The sequence below is a fragment of the Lontra canadensis genome, unplaced genomic scaffold (genome assembly GCF_010015895.1).
Source record: "Lontra canadensis isolate GAN:19392208 unplaced genomic scaffold, GSC_riverotter_1.0 scaffold10, whole genome shotgun sequence".
NCBI lineage: Eukaryota > Metazoa > Chordata > Mammalia > Carnivora > Mustelidae > Lontra > Lontra canadensis.
The window spans coordinates 9,858,800-9,884,907 of NW_022631004.1; the positions used below are offsets into that span (position 1 = coordinate 9,858,800).

Below are 26,108 nucleotides of genomic sequence, written 5' to 3' on the forward strand. Positions count from 1 at the left end.
TCATATTTTATACGTGTAATTAACATTAGAATGAAACATGGCCACCTAAACACTTTTCTTCTTTCGAAGCACTCATCCCAGAAATATACTTCTTCTAGATTTAAAATAAAATGTTCTGACATTATTTGTATATCAATCATAAATCATTCAGAAACATGAATAGGTTGCATAGTATTATTTAATTCATCTGCTTCCACCGTCTACTGGTTCTAAGTGAAATACTTCAATTGCTCATTAATCGCAAACATTAACCTAAATGTATAAATAAAGGCAAAAATGATTGACGTTACAAAGAAAATGGCATGCGTCGGGCACAAGGCTGATCTTACTCATTATATCCAGTGCTACTTAGAATACAAATGCCCACTTTTATGTGTGCACCGGGGGCACAAAGGTGAAGTATGTGCTGGCTCTCTGTATCTATATTATATTACATACCATATATTTTTTTCTGTGTTAAAAAAATCAAAGTAATAGAAATGAAGCCTTACCTCATCTATCACATTGAAAAGACATTTTAAGGAAAATCAAATATACATTTGAAATCAGAAGTTTTGATTTTTCTCATAACCAGAGTTCAAGGTGGGCCTGGCACCAATACTTTTCAAAGGAGAGTTGGAAAAAAATGGCGGGCAGGATTTGTCACCTGAAGTGGACGTGTTGAGAATTAATGGGCCTATGAAGAGTTCTGTTGGAAACGAAGATGCTGCCCACTCCGAGGGGCCATTTTACAGGTGAATAGAAATCGGTGCCACACATGTGAGCTCAGGTGGAGGAGACAGGCATTGAATCTGCTATTCCCAAATCCCTGATAGAATCCTCCCTCCTTTACCCCCTGAACTTACTTTAGTAGAGACAAAGCTTTTTATCCCACAGTGCACCTCAGGGAAAAGTGAGAGTGTAAAAGGTCCGGTCGAAAGGCGCAGAGTGCAAGGGAAAGAATGAAGCGACACTGAGTGTGGGCGTGGATGCGACAGGGAGGGTCTGTGGATACAGGAAACCAGCTTTTCAGCTCTCCAGTGCTTCTTCCTTCGGTCAACTAGTTTGCCTAGAAATTCATCTCTTAGGAATGTTCTACCCATTTTAAAATAGACAAAGAGTGCTGAATTCCTTGGAAAGAGATAAACAATCATTCCACTATGACCATGTCTTGAAAGATGATAAAGAATGAGGGGGAGGCACCATGTCTTGCGTATAAAATGGAACATTAATTCAGAGTTTTACTAACTTTCTTTTATTTGACGTGATACTAATGTGTCATATATTACAAGAGCAAACAAACATGTGGAAGGAGTGGTAAGAGTTCAGATGCCTTTGGAGGACCCCAGTGCCTTGTGTTTACTCACGGATGTTGCCACTGGTGGGAGAGAGTGACAGGGGTCCGAGGGAAGAGAAAGGAAACATATAAACATAGCGGTAGGTGTTTCCTCCCATACTATTAGTTTTTTCTTCTCTAGTATGAAATAGCTATTATCTGCCGCCTCCTGATGGTGCCCAGGAGAAGAAGGAGGCACAAATAAGTTAGCTGTAAATGAGAGGGAGCAGGGGACGACAGTAGAAAAGACTGTCGCCCTGAACAACTCCTCAGTCCTGTATCTATTAGATATTAGACAGTAATCAACAAAGGAATGGAAGAAGGCCACACACTAATCATATGCCTTGTAGATAAACAAGAAGGAAGGCAAAATATATCTGGTAAAGCAGTATAAAGTTTATAGTTGAGCAAGCACATTCAAAGGGCTCATCTAATTAGCCACAGGTGCTCTGGGGAAGGGGAGACAACAGAAAAACGAAGCAGACGGTGTTCTGTCCTGAGCTGGCTGGGCATCCCCAGCTGCTCAGCTTCAAGGACGTCTGTCGTCCTCTCCCCCAGAGGCCTGTTGCCAGTACATGTTTTTCTTAAGGCTATATCTAAACATGCTTGGTAACTAGAATAGTTTCTTATAAGTTATATTTTAAGTAATACATTGTTCTGAGGGACAGTTACAGTTATCCTTTCTGGTTTACAGTTGGGAAAGCCAGAGAAAATATAAGTAACATGCCCAGGCTCCTGTTTTGCATAGTTCGTCAACTGCCACAGCCCCCAAAATTCTCCCGGATGCCGATGCTCAAATTCTTTCCACAGCAATGGTTATTCTGAACCCGATCAGGCCTGGCAAGGCCACTGCCTACAAACATGTTGATAACAATGAATTTGAATGATTATAAAATATCCATTACTGACCTTACATTTTTAAATACAAATTTTTAAAGTCTACAAATTTAGTCTACAAATTTCTTAAGTATATTTTCTGCAAATATTTTTGATCCCAGACATCGGTTTCCATATTTTTCTAGCTGAAAAAGAGAGTCCTCAAAGGATGTTTTTGCCTCCAAGAGTGGCCTACCTGCTTTGCAATTATCAAAAGATTAAAAAGACCTTTCCTTAAAGGTTTTCTTAGGATTCTAGTATCTAAAGATTTCCCACTCACTGCTCCCTAATCTGCTATTATTATCACACCTTCAGAAGTTTCCTAGAGACAAACTTTACCCAAGAGTCTGTCCCTGACCCTCACGTTGCTTGTGGAAATGGGATTGCAAACAAACAGCCCTTGTATCTTCAGCTGATCAAAACGTAAAACATTTTTCAAATTACAAGTTTGTTCAGTAACCGAAGCCATTTAATGTGAAATTACAAAATTTCAGGGCTAAAAGACACTACTGAGAACATAAGTCCAATTCCTCAAATATGTTTGAAATCAGTAAGATAAAGCACAACGTACCTAGTAAAGCTGATTTCTTCAAAACTCTTTGCCTGAATGTGTAACTCCCTTGTAGGGACATTTTACTACAAGCAGCTGTCAGTATTATGGCTGGGTAATAGCCCCTGAATGTGAATGATTTAAATAAATCTGAGTTGTACCTATGAACAATACTATAAAAGGGCATTGATTTTCAGACGCTGCTCCCATTCCATAAGCTGGACCATGAGGTTTCAACCATCGAAACTTAATGGCAGAGATCTTTTTTCAAACGTGCAGGAAAAAATTAATAAAATTCTCTTTACTAAAATTTTTAATCCTTCGTATTTTTGAAGCCTCTGTATGACATTTTAATATAAAATAGATCTCATTCAGACTAAGTTAATTTGTATTTGTTATCTTAATATTTCATCATGTTTCACATTATGACTTTTAGTTATTCAGCTAATTGAGGACACTTGGGACTCACAGGAAGAGGGGGCCACTTCCCAGACCAAGAACCTGGTGCTTAACTTTTTAACAGAACAGGCCATGAGTGTAGTATTTAATCAACTTTTAGTAAGGCATGTTTACATCACATTGCATAAAATGTTCTATTCAGATTTCTGTCAATAGTGAATTCTAAATAACCTTCTCTAACATGTTAGGGCAGCAAGAAAAGAACCAATGATACACTTTATCTAGTGGATTCCCAGAGAACCTCAGGAAGCAGTTGAGGACCCGTGGGCTGGGGCTTTTCTTGGGCAAAACTGACTGTTGGGTCAGTTCAGCAGATAAGGACTTGGGCCCTGGCCAAGTAGTACTGTGAGCTTTGTCTCTTCAGTAAGTGCTATCAGTAAAGAACTTAGGTTAAGTTTCCAAAATTTTGTCCATATGAATCACAGGAAGTTGGATCACTGTGAGTCAAGAACCAATCATAAGTGATGAAAGCACAAGATAGTAGAAGGGCCTTTTATAAAATACATAAAAGAAAGTGTAATAGGAAAAGGTTATTTCATAAAATGGAGTGGACATGGTCATTGCTAATTCTTCAAAGAACTGCCAAAGAAATTTGAGACCATCTATATTTATATCTACCTATATATTTATATCTATATCTATATGTAGGTCTTTAAATTGCACCTGACTTGGAATTAAAAAAAAAAACAAACAAACAAAAAAACAAACCAAATTCCTAAGGCTAACAGTACCTGTTTTTGTTTGGGAAGCCATCTGATCTCATTTAGAATGTCCAGATGCAAAACAGGATTGCAGGTTTATCTCCTCAACTTCGAGTTACGAGAATAGAGGTGGGGTGCTGAAAAGAGCCACCTAGAAAATGGAGCAGAGAAATGCTGGCAGCATATATTAAGATTAAAGCCTGCAAAACCAGGTATGTGCCCGTTTCATTCGGCCTCACCAGCCCAGCAAATCAGGTGAATAGAAAACAGGAACGACTCTTCTCCTAGCAAATACCCAAGGAAGCTCTCCCAGGGAGTCCTCTAATTGGCCCCGAGGATGGATGAGAGGACATGAGTGAGATAAAACCAGCCAATAGAATTCTATGGAATAAAGGTATGCTTTAAGCAGAAAACTAATGAGGAGCGTTTTCTTGGCTGTAAGTTTTACCTCCCCCCATTTTTCTTAATGTCTTCTCTATGGGAGACTTCAGAATAGAATAGTACCTCATTCAGAACTGGTTTCTTTGGATTCTAGCACAAGCAAAATCAGGCTTGGCAGGGGCGGCTATCGAAAAACATGTTGACAATTAATTTGAATGATTATAAACTATGTTACTGCAGTTACATGTTTAAATATCAGTTTAGGTGATTTGGTCTTGATGATGAAGCAACATGATTTGTTGGAAACTGAGCTGACATCTGCCATTCAGTGTGTCCTTATTACCCTGCTCTGCATCTGGCACATAATAAACACCCAGGAAGCTATCACCGAGTGATAGAATAAATGAATGGCTGCTACGTGCATGGGATTCTGAAGAGTGGAGAGGCAGTGGACGGTAAGGTCGAATATTAGTGCTACCTTAAAAGAGTTGTAATTTTAAAAATGTCCTTCTATTTCTACTGCTACTGTCTTAGTTCAGATGTTATCCTCTCTCACATAAACTCCTGCAATAGCCACCTACTTGGTCTTCATGCTTTTACTCTTGTTTCTTATATTCTATTCCCCACAGTAGGTCAAAGTCATCTTCTAAAAATAGAAACCGATCATGTCATCCTCTTGCTTAAAATCCTTTGATGGTTTCTTATAGCATTTAAAATATAATCCACCCTCCTCACCTGGCACCTGCCTGTCTTGTATTTCGTCCGTTACTATCTGCCTTACTCACGTGCTCATGTTACCCTTACCTTCTTCCATTCCTTGAATGAGTCAGACTTGTTCCCACCACAGGGCCTTTGCACTAGCTGTTCTTTCTACCTGGCAAACTCAGATGCTTGAAAAGTATGCACCTTCTTGTCATGAAGACCTCAGTTTACTTCACTCCAGATGCTCTACAGGACGTCACTCTGATTGTTTTCACCTTTTGGCACATATCACCATCTGCTGTTTTCTTCTTTACCTTTTTATTGTTTGTCTCCCCTCCAGGAAAAGGTATTTATCATGAAGCTTATTCAAACATGCATCCCCAAGAACCAGAACAGTCTGGCATTTCCTAAGAGGTCAGTAAAAGATTTTGGAAAAGAAATGAATGAACAAATGAGTTGTCTTGGTTTGTGAAGGATCCATGATGGAGAATGCACTGTTGTGTGTGTCTGTATGAACTTCAGTGCATGTCTCCAGTGCCAAAGTAACAAATTAACACAAAGGGGTAAATCACTTAAGCAAGAGTGTTTTGGGTATCATGTGGGCAACACAGTGGCATCGTGAATCGGGCTCTTCTATTCACGCTCCTATGTGGAACGCTCCTCAGATAAGAACGGCATAAATTTCATTTGCACACATTTAAAACTTTAGGTTTTCGAGAGGCTACTTTCTTAAGACATTTGACTTTGCTTCCCAAAGTCTGTGGCATTTCTGTGTAATTCTTCCCGTCCCGTGTCAGCGGGCTGGTTTTCTGTGTTTCAGGTTTATAAAATTGTTGACAAATAAACGCCCGCTGTGTGGAGAGCTAGCATGGTCCTCGGCAGGGAGTTATAACAGGAATCTGCGGTGGGCTGGGGGAAGGAGTGGGGCTGATGAAGTGGGAATCTGTCCACCCACGCTGGTTGGAAAACCTACTTTAAAACTCGCCCAGCACCAACTGAGCTTAATACGGTTGTTACAGGGAGTATGTGTGCTGTGATGGCAATGTGTCAGGCCTAATTGGGACCTTCTGAGAGCTAAGAGGATGTGCAATTCTAGCAGGGAAATGTTAATCCAGTCACAAACACGGCGTTCACAGGAAAACTTCCCTTCAGCCCTCCCTGCCTTCCTTACTTAGCTATTCAAGGGAAGTGATCGGTGCATGCAAACTTATAAAAATTTAAACTATTTGGGTGCTTTTGGAAATGAGTTATGGAGCTCAACTAAACAAACAAACAAAAAATCCTCCATGAAAATGAGATATTTAATGGGGATTGCTGACTCCTATCTCCTGTAAGGGCAGGTCCAGCCAGTCAGAAAACCACCTGGATTTACAGGAGTGACATTTGCAGGTGATGCAAATTTAAATCAACTTCACTTCCCCGCCGCCCCTCCCCACCAGCATGGACCCCAAGGAATTCACAGAGTTCTACATTAATCCTAACTTCCAATTGTAGGTAAATGTTCACCAGACCCGTTCTGGAACAGTGAATGAAAAGTAATATAAGAGAGAAATCTCTCATTCTCTGACTTAGAAAGATGCTGGGCGGGGGGGAAAGGTTGTGTTAAGATCAATTCTAGTGTCGTTAGCCCCCAGGGAGGCCCACTCCCTGTAGGGGGCTGTCCAAGCTTATGATTTACACTTGCCTTCTGCTGGAGTGGAAGCTTAGGATCAAGGTACTTCTTGGAATTTAAGTGTCAAACTACTTCCCAGATCATGAGGTGACTCTAGGCACCATGACATTCATTTCACCTGGCTAGCTGACAATAAATGAACAAGGAAAGGAAGGACTCCTGGAGCCAAAGAAACAAGTCTCCACCTATCATTTGTGTTTTATACCATGTGGCTTACCATGAAAAAAAGCTTTAACCAATAAACTGATGCCTGTAAAACTAATTCTAAAAGAAATAAAGCAAGACAACTTAGAGAAATGTATTTGACCATACTTCCCCTTCTTTGTGTGTGAAAACAAAACTCAAATGGCTTTCATTGGGTTTCCAGATTTATTGGGAAGTTTGAGGTAATTGTTGCATATGTTTTATCTGCTTTGTGCTCACATTTATCCATCACATCTTATATGCCATACACTACCCACATAGTTTACATACCTTAACTCTTGTAGTTCTCACAACCCCGTTTCTGCCATATTCAGCTTGGTAGGAAATAACGTCAGCCCCAAGTATTGTGCACGCTGCAGTGTTTTCCTTACTGCTTAGCCAGCTCTAAACTTATTCAAGGATAACGCTGGTACCCCCGTCAATGACCACACATGACCACGTCCCCAGGAGAGTAGAAGGCCACAACAGTGAGGACGCTAATTCAGGATAATACGTTCAAGGACAGCATGACAGTGTTCCTGGATGCTCTGTCATCAGTAGGAAATGTGGAATTTTCTGTCTTCGGGACTTATTTTCCCTAATTCATCTCCAGTACCTCTGCTTCCATTCACATGCTTTAAGCACATCTGTGCCGAGGCCCTCTGAAAGAGTCCGGAGGAGAGTCCCCTCTTCCTTTGGGATGTGAGGTAGGCCACAGTTCTCCGGAATGTTATTAAGACCCTCAATAATTTATGCCTCCTACTTTCCTCTCCTTAAGTTTCTTGTATGGTACTCAGAAGAAGCACTCTTCATAACGCAGACCCACTGTCACCTGGACATTTACCTGGCTATCAGAATGCTTACCCATGTCAACAATCGCTCTGCTTCTATAATAAAACATTTTGAAGTGTTAGATATGTTTACTTGACTTTGTTGGAGGAAAGAACATGAGGTGTTTATTTTGAATTCCAATAGCTGACAGTGTCGGGCTCATACTGGCACTCAATAAATTCTTATTGAATTGATTTTTAAATTTTTTATTGCTGAAATGAAACATGGGTGTCAGCCTTTTTACACGGCCTCTCACATCCTCCTTCAATCGCTACAGTATGCTCCCTGGTCAATGACCTACTACTTTCACTTCCAAAACTGACTTTAAATAAAAGACAAGCAACTTTATTGGAAATAAAATTAAGCTTTTCCACAACACGGAAATATGCTAAGTTTGAGAAGATGTTTAAACACTTCTACAGTGAAAAATGGCATTTAAATATTCATATAAAATTCATCATATAGGAATGTTTCTTTTCAAATTTTTGTTTGATATCAAAACTCTCCTATCATAATATTTTGTCTTTACAGACTACTTTCAAAGAGCGAAGACTCAGCTGATGAGGGAAAATGGCATTTGAGAGGGGTCTTGAAGAGCAGGCAGGTTTTTATATTGGAGAGGGACAAGGATGGGAAGCCAGGAAGCTGGTCAGTGTGAGATCAAGGATCATGTCTTACACTTAATGGGGCCCCACACATAGTAGGTGCTCCAGGAACATGTAGTGAAGGTATAAAGGAAAGAAAGCTACAAAAATAAAACACAGACACTATTTAAGAAAGCTCAAGTTGTGGGGCACCTGGGTGGCTCAGTTGGTTAAGCAACTGCCTTTGGCTCAGGTCATGATCCTAGAGTCCCAGGACGGAGTCCCACATCAGGCTCCCTGCTCAGCGGGTAGTCTGCTTCTCCCTCTGACCTCTCCCCTCTCATGGTCTCGCTCTCTCAAAAATAAATAAATAAAATCCTAAAAAAAAAAAAAAAAAAAAAAAAAAAAGAAAGCTCAAGTTGTTTAGTTTTGGTTGGTGTTTCTCAACCTTGATACTATTGATAGTTTGGGCCAGATAATCCTTTGTTGTGCGAAGGGATCGTCCTAGACGTTTTAGGATGTTTATTTAGCAGGATCACTGACTTCTGCTTACTAAATGCTAGTAATATCTCCCAAGTTGTGACAGCCAAAAATATCTCCAGACATTGCCAGATATCCCTCCCAGGGGGTGGGGGAGTGGGGACAGCACAAAATTTCTCTTGCTTAAGAACCATTGAGTTAGGGAATTGCTCAAAAACAGGGCTGGAGAAGGTAGTCAGGATCACAACTCGAGAGAGCTGGAACATCAAGATAGGGTATTTACACTTAACTTGCTAGACAAGGATATTTATTAAATATTTCTGAGCTAAGGAATTATGAAATCAGTCTTGTGTTTTAGGGAGAATAATTTGGCAGTTCATATAACTGCCTTTTAAAGACACAAGTCTGTATATTATATATATATATGCATATATATATATATTTCAAATAAGTAAATTAGTCAATGTCTATATGCCTCAGTTTTCTCATATGTAAAACAGGCATAATCATAGCATTGTACTGAAGGTGAAATGAAGTAATTCACTCAAAGTGCTTGGAACAGTGCCTGGCACATTTTAAGTAAAAAAATATTTGTTTTTGTTATTGTTGTCAATATTGATTACCAAAAACAAGGCGCTATTGTGGCGCAAGCAACTTTGAAACATCTTTGAAGTACGGCTCTCATTTCTAACATGAGTCAGTTACCAAATCACCTTTTAGAAAACGAAGTCCAAGTATAACCAGAATAATCATGAACCCAAAGGGATGGCTATTTCCCTTCCTCCCTAAATCCTAGATTGAAAGCTAATCAGATCACACTTGAAATGAAATGAAATGGGAGAAAATGCTAAAAGGAGAAAGAAAATTGATTTCAAAGCTTCTGCTCAAATATATATTGTAGTGCCCTGAAACCATGTAAAGACAGACGGAAGGCAACAGCCCTAAAACCACTCTACGGGGGCAACTTTGAATGGGTCGGCTTCCACATGTAATTGCTAACAAGCCACAGGTGCCAAGCCACATGAGCCAGCGATAGCCTGATTTTGAGAAAAGAAATGACAATTCTTTACCCATCATTCATCCCAAGGTGCGCTTGTCATCTCTCATAGCACATAGCGATTTACCTTTTTATTAGTGGCTTTGGAAATCTCGCAAGTGAGCAGCAGCAGCAGCAGCCTTATCTGGGAAACTGCGTGTAAATGAGACTATGTGGGTTGGAGGATATGCGATCCACCTGCCAGAGGGATGAAAGGTGTGCATTTGAGCTCTCAGGCGATCAGATTAGGAGCTCTTTCCTTCCTGCCTGTCTCTTCACGCTGACCAAAATGATGGGCGAATGCAGTTCTCCCATCCCGCACGATCTCTTCCCCTGTTTCCCTGACCATCTAACCTCACCAGCTTGAAATAAAGAAAATGCTTTAGTGGTTTAAAATATAAAATCAACTTAATCTTATTGGTTTGCTTAATAGTAAGACCTTACATTTTTAAGTTTTCCAAATGTTTTCTCATAAGTCATCTTGCTTGGGCTCTACCAAGCACTTAACGTAAACAGCACAAATATGACGTACACCTTACAGAGGAAAGCTGGGGTTCAGTGAGGTCAAATGCCTTGTCTGTGGAAATGATGGAACTAGAGAAGGCAGCTGTTCTGACTCGAAGTCCCAGCTCTGTGACTGTGGGCAGTCTCTTCATCAGTTCCACACCATTATATCCAACAACATTCAAGACCTCTTCCTTTTTTTTTCCAACCGGTATCATTATTTCCAACTAACAAGTGCATAAGAATAATTAGGCCATTCTCATCCTTGGGCTGATTTTCTGAAGAAGCTTCCTGCTTGGTCTTTATGCCTTTAGTCAGGTCCTACCTCAATTCCTCATCACCTTCCTCAGTGACACTGTGGCAGGATCCCGTCGCTTTGCAGCTACTTTTAGCTACTTGTCCAATCCCATTCTTGCATATCAGATGTGTCCTTGTCATCCTATCTTTGATCTCAATCCAGGCCAAAGCTTTTCTTACCTCCTCCCAATGTAATTGAGATTTATGACGGTAGGCTCTAAAACCATGGTTTGAGTCTTCAGTGCCTACTCTCCCTCTTCCTTCTAGGTTAGTTTGGGGTAGGAAAAAGGGAGAAAAAAAATGGGTGCCTCCAAACTTTCCTGGGTTGCAAAGACTCCAGGCAGCAGAGGGGAAGGGACATTATAAAATATTTCTATATTGTGGAGCTTTGACCATGTTGTTGCTGATTTACTGAATCACTTTACTGGGCCTCCAATTACTCTCTCTTTGCCTTTGGATCTTCCTTCAGTTTCTGCAACTCCTGGGATGAGGTGTGTGTTTTCTTCTGCAAGAAGGAGGGTCCTGATTTCTGAAGCAGACACTTATTGTCAAGGTCAGAGACAACAAGAATGGACCAAAGTTTTAATCTGTCCTTATGGGGGTCCAGCCTACTTATCATCTTCCTCTCTTGACTGCCTGCCTGTGCCCTTCAGGCTTCAGCACTATGAGACAGAGGGACAGTCTTCACAGAGAGTTCTTGCCAAACCTCCACAGTCATGTAAGTCCATCTCCTCTTGGGTAAATCCATCTACATGCCTGTGTGCCTGTGTGCCTGTGTAACCTACTGGTTCTCCTTCCCCAAAACATACAAACTTTGTATATGGGGTCAAGAGTCCATTGCTTTAGAGATGGTACAAATAATTGCATACTTCTTTGTTGATAGGAATGACCCCAAAAATGTAGGGTGGTGGGAGAAAATGGCTGGAGCAGTATTTTTGAGTAGTGAAAGGGGGTGAAGTATAGTGTCCAAGAGCAAGGGCTGGCCTTAGCTAGGTGCATGGAAAGGTCATTTATATCAAGAAGATAGAACGCAGACAGTACGGCTACAGATGTCAGTGGATAATTATGGTGCTGGCATCTTGGACAAGTTTTCTTTTGAGCATAAAATACAAATGGGGGCACCTGGGTGGCTCAGTGGGTTAAGCCTTTGCCTTCGGTTCAGGACATGGTCTCAGGGTCCTGGGATCGAACCCCACATCAGGCTCTCTGCTCAGCAGGGAGCCTGCTTCCTCCTCTCTCTGCCTGCCTCTCTGCCTACTTGTGATCTCTGTCTCTGTCAAATAAATAAATAAAATCTTTAAAAAAATACAAATAGATGCTCAAAATGGAATTTCTAAAATATTTGCTTCAAGTAGAAGGAAAATAATATAATCCTAGAAAGAAAATCTGAGTCATAAAAAGAAATAAGCAGCAAAGAAAATGATAAATGTATGCACCAAACTAATAAGCTAGGATAAAGAAAGCCTGTGCACTCGAAGTAAATCCACAAAGGACACTCCAGGCTGAGATGGCTTCACTGGTGAATTCTACCAAAAATACAAGAAAGAAAAAGAATATTAGTGTTACCCGAACTATTCTAGGTAGTATAGGAAGAGGAGAAAGTTCTCAGTTCATTCTGTGCAATCAGCAGTACACTAGTATTAGTATTATACCAGACAAAAATTCTTAACAAAGGGCGCCTGGGTGGCTCAGTGGGTTAAGCCTCTGCCTTCGGCTCAGGTCATGATCTCAGGGTCCTAGGATCGAGCCCCGCATTGGGCTCTCTGCTAAGCGGGGAGCCTGCTTCCCCCTCTCTCTCTCTGCCTGCCTCTCTGCTTACTTGTGATCTCTGTCAAATAAATAAATAAAATCTTAAAAAAAAAAAAAAGAAATCCATGCCAACATTAGTAAATGAGTTAAGCAACACTGCAACATGCAAAAATTAATTGTATTGCTAGAAATAAAAGTTACTGTTTATTTTTTTTTTTATATAGGAGTGTCTCAGCTGTGCACCTGTGGATAAAGGAACCATCCCAATATCTATGTAAAGCCCCACTCATAGGTGTGCTCCTACCTTGGTTGGTCTTCACTGACACCTACATTTAGGCACATGAGTTCCATCTGAACACCATCACTGCTACCGTCTTAGTTCAGGTCTTCATCATCTGTGTCCTACCTGGACTCTTGCAAAAACATGTGAACTTTTGTTTCTTTTCCCTTTCATGTGGTGATTTTCAACCAAAACAAACAAACAAAAAAGAAAAAAATTACATTTTTCGGTGGTGGGGGAGGTGTTCTGGAGGGAGTAGAGGACCCACAACTTGTAGCATTCATCCGGAGAGGTCCTCTCTCATTCTTTACTATTCATCACCATCACTGTCATCATCATATCATCATCAAACAAGTGCTTCTTAAAGTACATGTAATGTTCTTTACTCTAAGCATTTACATATATTAATGCTCACAAAGAGGCTAAGAGACATGCCCAAGGTCACATAGCCAGTAAGGGTTGGGTCTGCTGTCCAAATCAGGGACTCTCCCTCCGGAGACTGTGCTCTCGCCTACAGCCCCAGCACTGGTCTGCCTTTTGGAATCCCATTAAATTCCAAAATTCTAAAATTATATATCAAACAGGGCCAAATATTCCCTACTCTCCCATTTGTATCATCTTTTCTTTTTTCAATTCTTACACTCACCATTTTCATCTTCTGCTCCTTGTAACCAGTTACTTATGGACCATATCCATGTCCCATGCTCTTCTGTATGTCTCTACGTTTGTCATGCTTTTCTTGCTGTGTTTATGCCTGTTGGGCACCTACTACATTACTCCTCATCGACCCAGAGTCCCTCAAGAAACTGCCAAAGAGAAAGCTCTGTATTTCTTGAACCCATTCTGAGGTCTTAAGTGTTCTGTGGTGGTTTCCTGGTCATGTGCATTTCCTGAGGCTGCTGCTCTTCTCATTGTGGGAGTGGACGCCTTTTTGGGGAATTGGCAAAGTAGCAATAGCTTCATGATTCTGTCACACCTCCCTGAATGGCTCACTTCTGAGCACACCTATGGGTGGGGCTTTACATAGATTTTGGGATGGTTCCTTTATCCACAGGTGCACAGCTGAGACACTCCTATATAAAAAAAAATAAACAGTAACTTTTATTTCTAGCAATACAATTAATTTTTGCTCCCAAAGTTGTTTCTTTCTTTCTTTTTTTTTTTAAATATATTTTTAAAAGATTTTATTTATTTATTTGACAGAGAGAGATCACAAGTAGGCAGAGAGGCAGGCAGAGAGAGAGAGGGGGGAAGCAAGCTCCCTGCCGAGCAGAGAGCCCAACACCTACATTTAGGCACATGAGAGAGAGGAGGAAGCAGGCTCTCTGCTGAGCAGAGAGCCCGATGTGGGGCTTGATCCCAGGACCCTGAGATCATGACCCGAGCCGAAGGCAGAGTCTTAACCCTCTGAGCCACCCAGGTGCCCTCTTTCTTTCTTTTTTTTAATGTTTTAATTGAAATTCAGTTATTTATAGTGTATTGATAGTTTCAGAGGTAGAGTTCAGTGATTCATCAGTTGCATATAACACCCAGTGCTCAGCACATCACGTGCCCTCCTTAATGTCCATCAACCACTTACCCCATCCCCCACCCCCTTGCTCCAGCAACCCTGTTTTTTTTTCCCTATGATTAATAGTGTCTTATGGTTTATCTCCCTCTCTGATTGCACTTTTATTTTTCCCTCCCTTCCACTATGTTCCTTTGTTTTTTTTCTTAAATTCCACATATGAGTGAAATCATATGGTAATTGTCTTTCTCTTATTGACTTATTTCGATTAGCATAATACCCTCTAGTTCCATCCAGGTTGTTGTAAATGACAAGATTTCTTTCTTTCTTTCTTTTCTTTCTTTCTTTTTTTTTTTTTGGATGGCTGTTTCTAAAAGCTCGATTTTTTCCATCGATTTCTCTAGCCTTCCCAGTGAGCTGTAAACCTCTTAATAGTTTAAGATACATTCATTTCTGCTTAAACTTGGTAGAGTAGCTTCTGTTTTCTGTAACCTAACCCTGTTTATCACATTATAGTTAATAGTCACATTTTTCACTGAGACTATTCTGATAAATCCAGAAGTCCAACACAGAGAATTCCCCCTTCTGTGAACATTTACCACTTACTTTCTAGAGCAGTACTTCTTAATTTTTGCTGCACATTAAAATCACCTAAAAGGCTTTAGAAAACGCTAGCAGCCAGGCCACAACCGCGGCCAATTAAATTAAAATCTTTGGAGGTGGGACCAAGGCATTGGTATTATTCTGAGTCACCCAGGACAGTCCAGTGTGCAGCCAAATTGATAAGTCTGAGCACTTACTAGACATCTCCATCACTGTGCTATACAGAAGACCTAAGTATACAAGGCAAAATGCATTTGCTTTTGAAAAAAAATTTTCTCCCACTTGGAACGTATTTCACCAAAGGATTTGAAACAGAGAAGGAAGGTTCCACCGCCAGCAGTCCCACCGCCTGCGGCACCGAGTCACCAGCGGCCCCGAGGCCTGTGACCCCTAGACACCTGCGGCACCGAGACGCCAGCGGTCCCGACACCAGCGGCCCCCCGCCCCCACACCGCGACCCTCGGCAGCGGAGCCACGGGGAACGGCCTAAACGCCAGCAACCTCGCCACGTACCCTGAGCCGCTGCCTCACCAGAACTGTGTCATTCTGGGGAGTGGCTTCGTCCAGGAAGAGGCCTCCTCAGTGAGCGGCCCTGCGGGAGCAGCATCACCAGAGAAGAGGCTTCCTCCAGAGCGGCCTCACCAGAGCAGCCTTGTCCAGGGAGCGGCCTCGGGGGAGCAGTCTTGTCTGGGGAGCAGCCCTGTCCAGGGAGCAACCTCATTAGCAGCGGCCTTCATGAGAGTGGCCTCTTCTTGGGAGCGGCTCTGATGGGGGAGCAGCCTCATCTGCAGAGCAGCCTCGACTAGAGCAGCCTTCTTGGGAGTGACCTTGTCGGAATCATCGTCCTCCTCTTTTTGTAAGAGACAGCCCTGACCGGTCAGTTTGATTTTTGATGCTTGGCGTGAAATAAAGCTTTGTGTGATTTTCACTTTATATCAATCTCGTTCCTTTGATCATGGAGCCTAACGGTGCAAGCTCTTGGACAGTTTAAATAGTGACTTATCTTAATGTTGTATTCAACATTTTAAGACAAAGACAGAAAGTTATTTTCAGTTTCCTTCCTGCTCCTCAGGCATGGATTTACTCCAAGTGTCTATAAACTCTGTCTTGCTGTTCTAAATAAAACTACTTACTCATCTGATACCCTGTTATATCATAATTTCTAGGGTTATGTCACCATGTTTTAGAGCAAGTTTGAACGCTGACATAACGTATTTACTGAAATATATATCTATGAGAGTAGGTTCCTCATTTATACAGGGATGCAATTTCACTTATTGGATGAGTGTATGGTTGCCTTGTGGATACTCCATTAATGCATTCCAAAATTAATGAATAAAGCATTTTTAAAATTTACATAAAAACTCATTACACCTGTTATAGACCTGTACCTGCACAATCTTCCTTCTCATTGGGTCGTCACTTCCACATTGTGTCAGGTTAGTTCCTTCCATAAGGCAAATACATATTTATCTGTAGGTTCCAGGGAAGTACCAGTTCAATGGTATATATATATTTTCTCTCAAGATCTTTGAGTTAAAGCGATACTCTATAGGTTAGAAGTCTACAAAATATAAGCAAATAAATATGTAGCTCTAAAATGTCTTACTCATGCAATAGACCCTGGATAGCAAGTAGTTTAAAGTGAAACAAAAAGAGGGGCGCCTGGGTGGCTCAAGTGGGTTAAGCCTCTGCCTTCAGCTCAGGTCATGATCTCAGAGTCCTGGGATCAAGCCCCACATCGGGCTCTCTGCTCAGCAGGGAGCCTGCTTCCTCCTCTCTCTCTGCCTGCCTCTCTGCCTACTTATGATCTCTGTCTGTCAAATAAATAAATAAAATCTAAAAAGAAAAAGCTTTTAAACTGTGGAAATATTGTCATGCGTTTCGTCGGGATAAATCAGCTCTCCGGGGCCTGAGTCATAGGAGAGCCATGTCAAGAGAGTCACAAACATTTGAAATCATGCACTGTGATCACAAAACTGCAATTCACTGTAAGTGCGTATTTATAGGAGTTCAATAATAGTCTAAATCATCGAAGAAACTCAATAAATATAGTAGGGAAAATAGCCAGAATATGTAATTGAATTCATATACAAACACATAAATCAAAATTCTTACTTGGTCATGCCCGTAAAAAATGGCTTTGCCATTTTACTGGCTGAATAAAATATCAAATTAGTTTTCATGAATCTTTCATTTTATTGAGGTAAGTTTACATACACTAAAATGCACAGATCTGCACATTTCAATGGGTTTTAGCAAAAGCATACATCTGTGAAGTTCACACCTTTAGTAAGATAAGCAAAATTTCTATTTCCTCAGAAAGCCCACTCATACCCATAACCAGTCACTTCCTGCCCTTTCAGAGAAGAACCATTGTATTCTGATTTCTAGCACCATAGATCGGTTTTGCCTGTGGAACTTCACAGAAATGGAATTACACAGTAAGCACTTCATGACCCATGTCTTTCACACCCACACAGTGTTTCTGAGATTATCTGTGTCGTTGAGTACATCAGCTGTTTGTCCCTTTTTATAACTGACTGGTATACAGTAGTCCTTCCTCATACATGATTTCCTTTCCCATAGTTTCAGTTGTCTGTGGTCACCTGAAGTCCCGAAGCAGCGGATCCTCCTGACAGATCTTCAGAAGGTCCACGTTAGCCTAACGCTGTGTCACAATGCCTGTCACTCACCTCACTTCATCTCATCAGGTAAGCATTTTAGCATCTCATGTTATCACAGAGATGAAGGGTGAGTACAGTACGAAAAGATATTTTAAGAGAGAGACCACATTCACATAACTTGTATTACAGTATAGCGTTATAATTGTTCTATTCTATTCTTAGTTATCTTTGTTGATCTTCTGCTGTGCCTAACATGTAAATTTAACTTTATCATAGGCATGTATGTATAGAAGAAACCATCGGGTATATAGAGTTCAGTACTATTTGTGGTTTCAGGCAATCACTGGGGGGTCTCGGACATTTTTCCCACCAATAAGCAAGGACGACCGTATCAGGGTATGAATATCTTATTATTTCCCTTCTCTTACAGATGGTTATTTAAATTGTTGCCAGTTTGGGGTTGATATGAACAATGCTGCCATGAAGATTTTGTAGAAACCTTTGGTCATATGTTTTCATCTCTCTTTTTTTTTTATTATAGATTTTATTTATTTATTTATTTGACAGAAGAGATCACAAGCAGGCAGAGAGGCAGGCAGAGAGGAGGAAGCAGGCTCCCCACTGAGCAGAGAGCCCGATGCAGGGCTCAATCCCAGGACCTGAGATCATGACCTGAGCCGAAGGCAGAGGCTTTAACCCATTGAGCCACCCAGGCATCCTAATTCATTTCTCTTTCTAAATGCTTATGATTAGAATTGCTGAATCATAGGTAGGTGATTCACTTTATATAAAACAGACAAAAGTTTTTCAAAGTGCAATAGTACACTTCCATCAACAGTGTATAAGAATTCTAGTTGCTCCAAATCCTAATGAATATTCAGTGTTGCTAGCTTTTTTTGTTTTTACATTTTTACCCATTCTGGTGAGAACGTAGTCCTATCTTGTGTGGTTTTTGCATTTCCCTGATGAGTAACGATGTTGTGCACTTTTTCATGTGCTGATTGGACAGTATCTTACATCTTCCTTTTTGAAATGTGTATTTAAGACTTTTGCCCATTTTTAAGCTGGGCTGATTGTTTTTTAATAATTGACTTGCAGGCATTGTTTCTACTTCTGGATTTAAGCCCATTTTCAGATACATGTTTCACAAAAATTTTCATGCACTCTGAGGCTTGCTTTTAAGTGATTTTTTTGAGACTTATTTATTTATTTGACACAGAGAGAGTATGGGCAAGAGGGCCAATGGGAGGAAAAGAGAGAGAAACTCAAGCAGACTCTGCACTGAGCATGGAGCCTGACATGGGGCTCAATCTCACAACCCTGAGATCATGACATGAGCTAAAATTGAGTTAGACACTTAACTGACTATGCCACCCAGGTCCCCCATCTAGGTGATGTGTTTATTTGTTTGTTTGGTTTTTTTTCTTTAAAGATTTTATTTATTTACTTCATTTGAGAGAGAGAGAAAGAGAGAGAGCACACATGGGAGTGGGAAGGGGCAAAGGGAGAGGGAGAGAATCTCAGGCATACCCCGCCCTGACCATGGGGAGCCCAGTGAGAGACTCTGTTCCATGAGCCCCTGAACATGACCTGAGCTGAAATCAAGAATCTGAGGCTTAGCCAACTGAGCCACCCAGGCGCCCTAAAGTGATGTGTTGTAGAGAAGCAAACATTTTAAATTTTGATATAGTCAAATTTATTGATAATTTTGTTTTATGATAATGCTTCCCAAGAAATTTTTGCCTACTTCCCAAATCATGAAGATATTTTTCTAAGAATTCTTCTTGAAAGTTTTTTGTTTTAGTTTTACATCTATGTTAATTATATATCTAGAATTATTTCTGTGTATTTTGTAAGGTATGAGTCCAGTTTATATTTTTCTAAATGGAATCTAGTTGTGCCAGCATTATTTTTTGGAAAGACTTTCATTTCCCAACTAAATTTTTTTGGCCCAACGTTAAAAAACAATTGACCTTACAAGTTTGATCTACTTTTGGCCAATATTTTCTGTTCCATTTGTTTATATGTTTATACTTGCACTAATATCACATTGCCATTGTTACTCAATTGTTGAATTCAGGTAGTATAGGTCTTCCAAATTTATTCTCCTTTAAAATTGGTTTTTGAATTTTCCTCCTTTTCCCTTTCCATGTAACTTTTAGAATGAGTTTGGAAATTTCTCAGAAAAAATTTTTTGGATTTTGATTGGAAGGGCATTGACTTGATAGATCAGTATGGCATAGGCTGACATTATAATACTGTTGAATCTTCCAACCCATGAACATGGTGTAATTTCTCAATTTTCTAAGCTTTTTAAAATTTCTATAAGCAGTTTTTTTCTTTCTAGTGTAGGAATCAGTCTTCCACATAGTTTGTTACATTTATCCCTAATCATTTTTATGATCATTAAATGATAATTTAATTTTTTTATTTCTCAATTGTTCATTGCTATTACACAGATACATAATAGATAATTACATGTTAACCTTTTATTTTATGATCTTACTAAATTCAGTTATTAGTTATAGCAGGGGTTTTTTGGTACATTCTTTGGTATTTTCCAAGTATACGATTATATCATCTGCCATAAAGATATTTTTTCCTTATTATTTTCTATTTTAGTCATTCTGCTCATATCTTTTTTCTTTGCTTCCTTTTGATGTCTTCTACTCTTCTTTTCCCATATTTTTACAGTGGAATGATCAGTTGATTTAAGCTTTTTTCTTTTATAAAATAAGAATCTAATCTATAAATTTCACTCCAAGTCCTTCTTCAGCTACCTCCCATACATTTTGATAGGCTGTATTTTTATTATCAAAATATTTTCTAGTTTTCCTTGTGATTTCTTCTTTGGCCTATGGGTTATTTGGAAGTGTTTGCTTAATTTATAAATATGTGGAGAAATTTTCAGAAACTCTTTGCTATTGATGTCTAACTTAAATCTAGGACATAATCATAGGACATATTCTGTATACTTTCAATTTTTTGAAATTATAATATTTTTTATGGCCCAGTAGATGGTCTCTCTTGCTAAATGTTCCATGTGTACTCGAGAAGAATGTTTATTCTACAGTCCTTCCATGCAGCATTCTACAACCGATGATTGCTTTAATTGTTTGATGGAGTTATATGAATGCTTATAAGCTTACTATGTATTTTAATCTACATGCTGTATCACTTTTTTGGAAGAGGAGTGATAGAATCTCACTGATAATTATGATTTTCTCTCTCTTCCCCTTTATTTCTATTAGTTGTTGCTTCATGCATTTGGAAACTCTGCCGTCAGTTGCATACACACTTTGAATCATTTGTTCTTTTTTGTTTTTAAAGATTTCATTTATTTATTTGAGAGAGAGAGAGAGATAGTGAGAGAAAGCACAAGCGAGGGAGGGACAGATGGGAGAGGGAGAAGGAGACTACCGGCTGAGCAGGGAGCCCAATGTGGGGCTCAGTCCTGGGAACCTGGGATCGTCATTTGATCCCAGACGCTTAACTGACTGAGCCACGCAGGCACCCTCATCCTTTCTTTTTAAACCATTTCTCCTTTAATCATGATGAAATATCTCCCTGTGTCTCTGGTAATACACCATCCCTGTCCTCATTGTCAAATATTCTCTTCATAGGACCCTCATTCTCTTAACTTCTAACTTCTCTGTCTTTATATTTAATGTGAGTTTCTTATAGACTGCATATAGTCAGGTCTTGACTTTTATCCAGACTGGTAAAGTCATCACCCTTTTCACTGAAATGTTTAGACCATTTGCCTTTAGGGTTTAAATCTATTGCCTTGGTATTTGCTCCTATGTCCTCCTCCCTGTTCCTTTTTCCCACCTCTCCTGCCTTTTTTTAGGATACATCAGGTTTCCTTCTGTTTCTTCTTTCTTCTTCTTCTTCTTCTTCTTCTTCTTTTGAAGTAATCAACTTTATCTCTTCTACTGACTCTTTTGTTTTCTAGTGGTTGTTCTAAGGATTATAGTAGGCACCTTAACTTAGTTCAATCTACCTTGCAGTTAGATCATTTCACTTCTTGAGTAACATCAACACCTTGCAACAGTAACTCCCATTTGCCCCACTCCCCCACTCAACTATGCACTATCGTTGTCATTTATTCTGCTTCTTCAAGTTATATAACTTAACTCACCGTATGTTATTATTTTTCAAAGTCAAATGTGTTGTTTGTTTGTTTGTTTTCTCTTTTTGAGAGAAGGGGGGAGGGGCAAAGGGAGAGAGAGAGAATCTTAAGCATGCTCCACACCCAACACAGAGCCTGATGTGCGGCTGGATCCCATGACCCTGAGATCATGACCTGAGCCAAAATTATGAGTTAGATGCTTAACTGACTGAGACACCCAGGCACCCCAAAGTAAAATGTTTTTAAAGAAATAAAGGCGCAAGCAAAAGCCTTTCTTTTTCATCTTCACATCTCTCATTTCTCATGCTATTCATTCATTCATTGATTGATGAAGATCCATTTTTTTAAAAGATTTTATTTATTTATTTAAGAGAGAGAGAGCAAGCATGAGATGGGGGAGGGGCAGTGGGAGACACAGATTCCCTGCTGAACAGGGAGCCTGATGCTAGACCTAATCCCAGGACCCTGGGATCATGACCTGAGCTAAAGGCAGACAGATAATCGACTGAGCCACCCAGGTGCTGGAAGATCCGTGTTTTCATCCATTATTATTTTTCTTCAACCCAGAGATTTATCTTTGTTATTTATTTTATTCAAGTCCACCATTGAGAAAAAAGCCTCAGATTTTGCTTATTTGAAAATGTCTTTATATTGCCTTCATTTTTGAAGGGTTAATTTTCCTGGGTTTAAAATTCTACTTTTACAGGTCTCCTCCCCTCCCCCTGCCCAGAACTTCAGTATTATCATCACCTTATTCTCTGCCCAGCACTGTTTTTAATGAGAATCCACCAGTTCTTCTTATCACTGTCCTTCATTTCTATCACTGAGTGAGAAAGAGTTGGGACCCAACAGGACACAGCACAAAGGCTGGGCCTTGCCGTGAGCACCAGTGGAGAAGAATGATGATTGCTGACAGAAGAGTGGTCATTATCTCAGGCCCTGAATCTGGCACCCACACCTGGGTGCCTTAGTCAGTTAAGTGTCTGCCTTCGGCTCAGAGTATGATCCCAGGGTCCTAAAATGGAGTCCTGCAGCAGGTTCCTTGCCTGCTGCTCTCCCTGCTTGTGCTCTCTCTCCCTCTGACAAATAAATAAATAAAATCTTAAAAAAAAAACCTCGAACTGTCTCTTTTTCTTTAGTTTTTAGCATTTTGACTATGATGTGCCTAGGTATGGCTTTCTTTGTGTTCAGCCTCCTTGGGCTTCTTGGATCTCTGGATTATTATTTTTAATCAAATTTGGACAATTATCAGCCATTGTTTCTTCAAATATATTTTCTACTCCAGCCCCCCTCTCTCTCTTCTCTTTCTAGGATTCCAAATACACACATATTAGACTTCTTGATATTCCCACATGTCACTTAAGACCTTGTTCTTTTTCTTTTTTTAAACTTTTTTCCCTCTCTGTGTTTTAGATTGATAGTTTCTTTTAATTTTTAATCTGTTTTCAACCTCACTGATCCTCTTGGGTGCAGTGTCCTATGCAGTGAATTGGTCATTTTTAATATAGTTTTCAATTCTAGCATTTCTAATTTCATTTACAGTTTCTGTTTTTCTGCTGGGATGCTACTCCCTCCACTCATCATGTCATTTCTTCTTGAAATTCTTAAACATATTTCATAATAACTGTTTTAAAGATCTTATGTGCTAATTGCTACATATTTATTATCACTGGATTTTTTTTCCTCTTAGTTTTGAGGCACCTTCTTCTGATTCTTTGCCTATCTAGCAGTGTTTTATTATATGCTAGACATTGTAAATGTTCTGTTATCAAGAATCTGAATTTTATTATGGTCCTTTAAAAAGTCCTGAGTTTTGGGGTTTTATTCTGATAAGCAGTTAATTTACTGGCAGATCACCTTGATCTTATGAAGACTTGGTTTTAAGCTAGCTTTATCAAGATAGTCAAAATAAACCTTATTTTAAATCTAGAGAATCCTGACTCCTAAGGTGTGGCCTTTCTGGAGTCTCAAATGAATGCCTGAGTTGTTCAGTAAGATTTCTCTACTTTGTGGATTGGAATCCCAACATCTCTCTATCCTGTGTCATCTCTATAATCTCTGTCCTTTTCACAGCATAGTTCACATCATTCTTACTCTTTGCGAGATTTCACAGAGTCTCACATTGTATATATACAGCTTCGTATTTGACCAAACACTTAAGAAAGGAAATCCCAGTCTGCACCTAGGTCATTTGAGTATGTGGGTCTAAGCCAAAAATGGATGGCATTTGAATTTCAGCTACTGTCAGCATGTCCCTAGAAGACACAGAGTATCTTCCCAATTGACTGAGCTGTGAGCAGTGTACTTGGTTATACACTCTGTTTGGAAGGAGCAGTTACTCAAAGTGAAAACATTTACGCACACCTGGAGAGTGGTCATTGGCCTAAATTAAGCCCTCAAAGACCTCAAAAGAAAAAGACTGGAAGATCTGAAGAAAGTAGTTCTGGGATAGAAGTATTTTGATGGTCATATTGGAGTGGACTCGAAGCATGAAGATTTTTGCACCACACATTAATAGTTACACTGGACTTCTGGCCAAAAACCATGAACTCCCACTTACCAAGTCTGATCTAGCTATGGCTGGCTGAGAAGTTCCAGCCTGCCAGCAACAGAGACCAAAGCTGGATCCCCAATATGGCAGTATTCCTCATGGAGACGAACTGGTCACTTGGTGACACGTTAGCCCCATTGGGCCACTTCCATCCTGAGGGGTTAGGAGTTCATAGGAATGGATACCTAATCTAGGAATGGGTTTGCCTCTTCTGTCCCAGGACCTTAGCCAGCACTACTCTTTGGTGGTTTATGGAATGCCTGATCCACAGGCATAAAAATCCCACATAGCATAGCATCTGACCATGAGAACAACTTCATAATGAAGTGCATCTGAGATCATGGGATCATATCACATATCATAATACCCAGAGGCAGCTGATATCATACAACACTGGAATGGCCTTATAAAGATACACCTGGAACACCAGCTCAAAGGAAACACTGTGAAGTGTGGGGTGCCATCCACAAGGATGCAGTATATTTAATGAATCAGAAATCCTATGTGCTGTATTCCTCATGGAAAGAAGAGGTTGATCTAGACATCAAAGGTTAGAAGCAGGATAGCCCTACTTAAATATGATTCCTGATGGTACCCTGGTGATTTTGTGCCTCCTATTCCTACAGCTCTGGATTACTCAGGGTTGAAAGTCCTGGTTCCCTAGAGGACACAGCACTGAACTACACATTTTGGCTACCACCAGATTTCTTTGGACTCATCCTTCCAAGAAAGCAAATGATGAAGAGTCACCATACTGGCAGGAGTAATTGACCGCGATCAGCAAGAGGAGGCAATGCTGTTTTACACAACAGAAACAGGTGAATGCCTGTGAAGGCCAGGTGGTCCACTTGGATGCTACCTGCTTCCCCCTTTCCCCATTATAACTTGGGAATGGACACTTGGAGCAACCCCAGAGTGAAAAGGGTTATGATATTTAAAGGTTTAGACATTCCAGATAGACTACTGAGACCTGTTGAGTGAAGAGCTGAATGTAAAGGGAATTAAGAGGCAGAGTGGAGGAGAAGGAGGATAGCTCCCTGTTATGGCCCTAAGACCAACTGCAGCCCCTCCCACCCACCTCTTCTGAGTTCTCCCACAGGAAGAAAAGACCACAGAAACCACATAGGAGCTTCTTTCTGAATCAGTGGAGAAGTAGATCAATGTGCCTGAAGGGTAGACTGTGCATGTACCCTGTGGACCTCTAACTTTGGGGCATACACTTGACCAAGGGCCCCACTGCTGCATCCTAAAACCCACTGGTGTACTTCTGCTAAATGCATGCTTTCTGCAGCCAGTATGTGCTTCGCAGTGATCCTGCAGCAGGCCAGTTCCCAGAAGACACAGGCATCCTCTTCAGCCAGTTTGAACCTGAGCACTCTCCAATGGCCTTGCTTAGATTGCACAGCACTCAAACTACTTTCTTCTCTCCTTCTCTCTGGGTCAGGCTTGCGTGGCCCTCTGACACGCTCCCAGTCTAATCCAACTTCCACCCCATTTTTTTCTAACACAGACATTTCCCCTAACACAATCCCTGCCTGTTGGCTCTGGCTTGGTGTCTACTTCTCACAGGAGCAGGCTCCAGGTCTCGAGATGGTCTTCCAGGTACGATGTGAAGTCGTTGAGGGACAGGATCAATTACTGGCTCAGCCGATGGTGTTCAAGATGATGTGTTCAGTACTGTGGGAGATCATTTAATCAGACCTAAAGTCAAGAACTGATGGAATAGTGGAGGAGAGTTTGTCTTGTCCTCCTCGAATTACTAGTGCCCCGGATATAACTGTAGAAAAATAACTTGAATTGTTAACTCTGTTATAAATAAATATATAAATAACTTGATAAAGTTATTTTATAAAAAATATATAAATAACTTGAATTGAAAGTCTATTCCTGTTTTATTCGAATCTTCTCCATTCTGTCTTTTCCCGTCATGAAGCTGTTGCCAAGTGCCCATGAAAATGTTATCAAATATGAAATATTTACTAGACCTGACCTCTAATAATTATAAACACTGAATAACTTTTTCAGTGAAGTAAATGATAAGGACCATCTCTTCCCTTGGGAGTTCTCTGTTTGGTAAATATTAATGAA

General features: G+C 40.3%; 1 long non-coding RNA gene across 1 annotated transcript in view; it reads left to right on the forward strand.

The window, feature by feature from the left end:
• The first annotated feature begins 4,648 nt into the window (after positions 1-4,648).
• LOC116866736 overlaps positions 4,649-26,108 on the forward strand; it is a 54,258-nt gene continuing 32,798 nt past the window's right edge. Inside the window, exons 1-2 of the long non-coding RNA XR_004382451.1 lie at positions 4,649-4,737; positions 17,300-17,424. This is a non-coding gene — a long non-coding RNA (uncharacterized LOC116866736). The remainder of the gene's footprint in view (positions 4,738-17,299; positions 17,425-26,108) is intronic.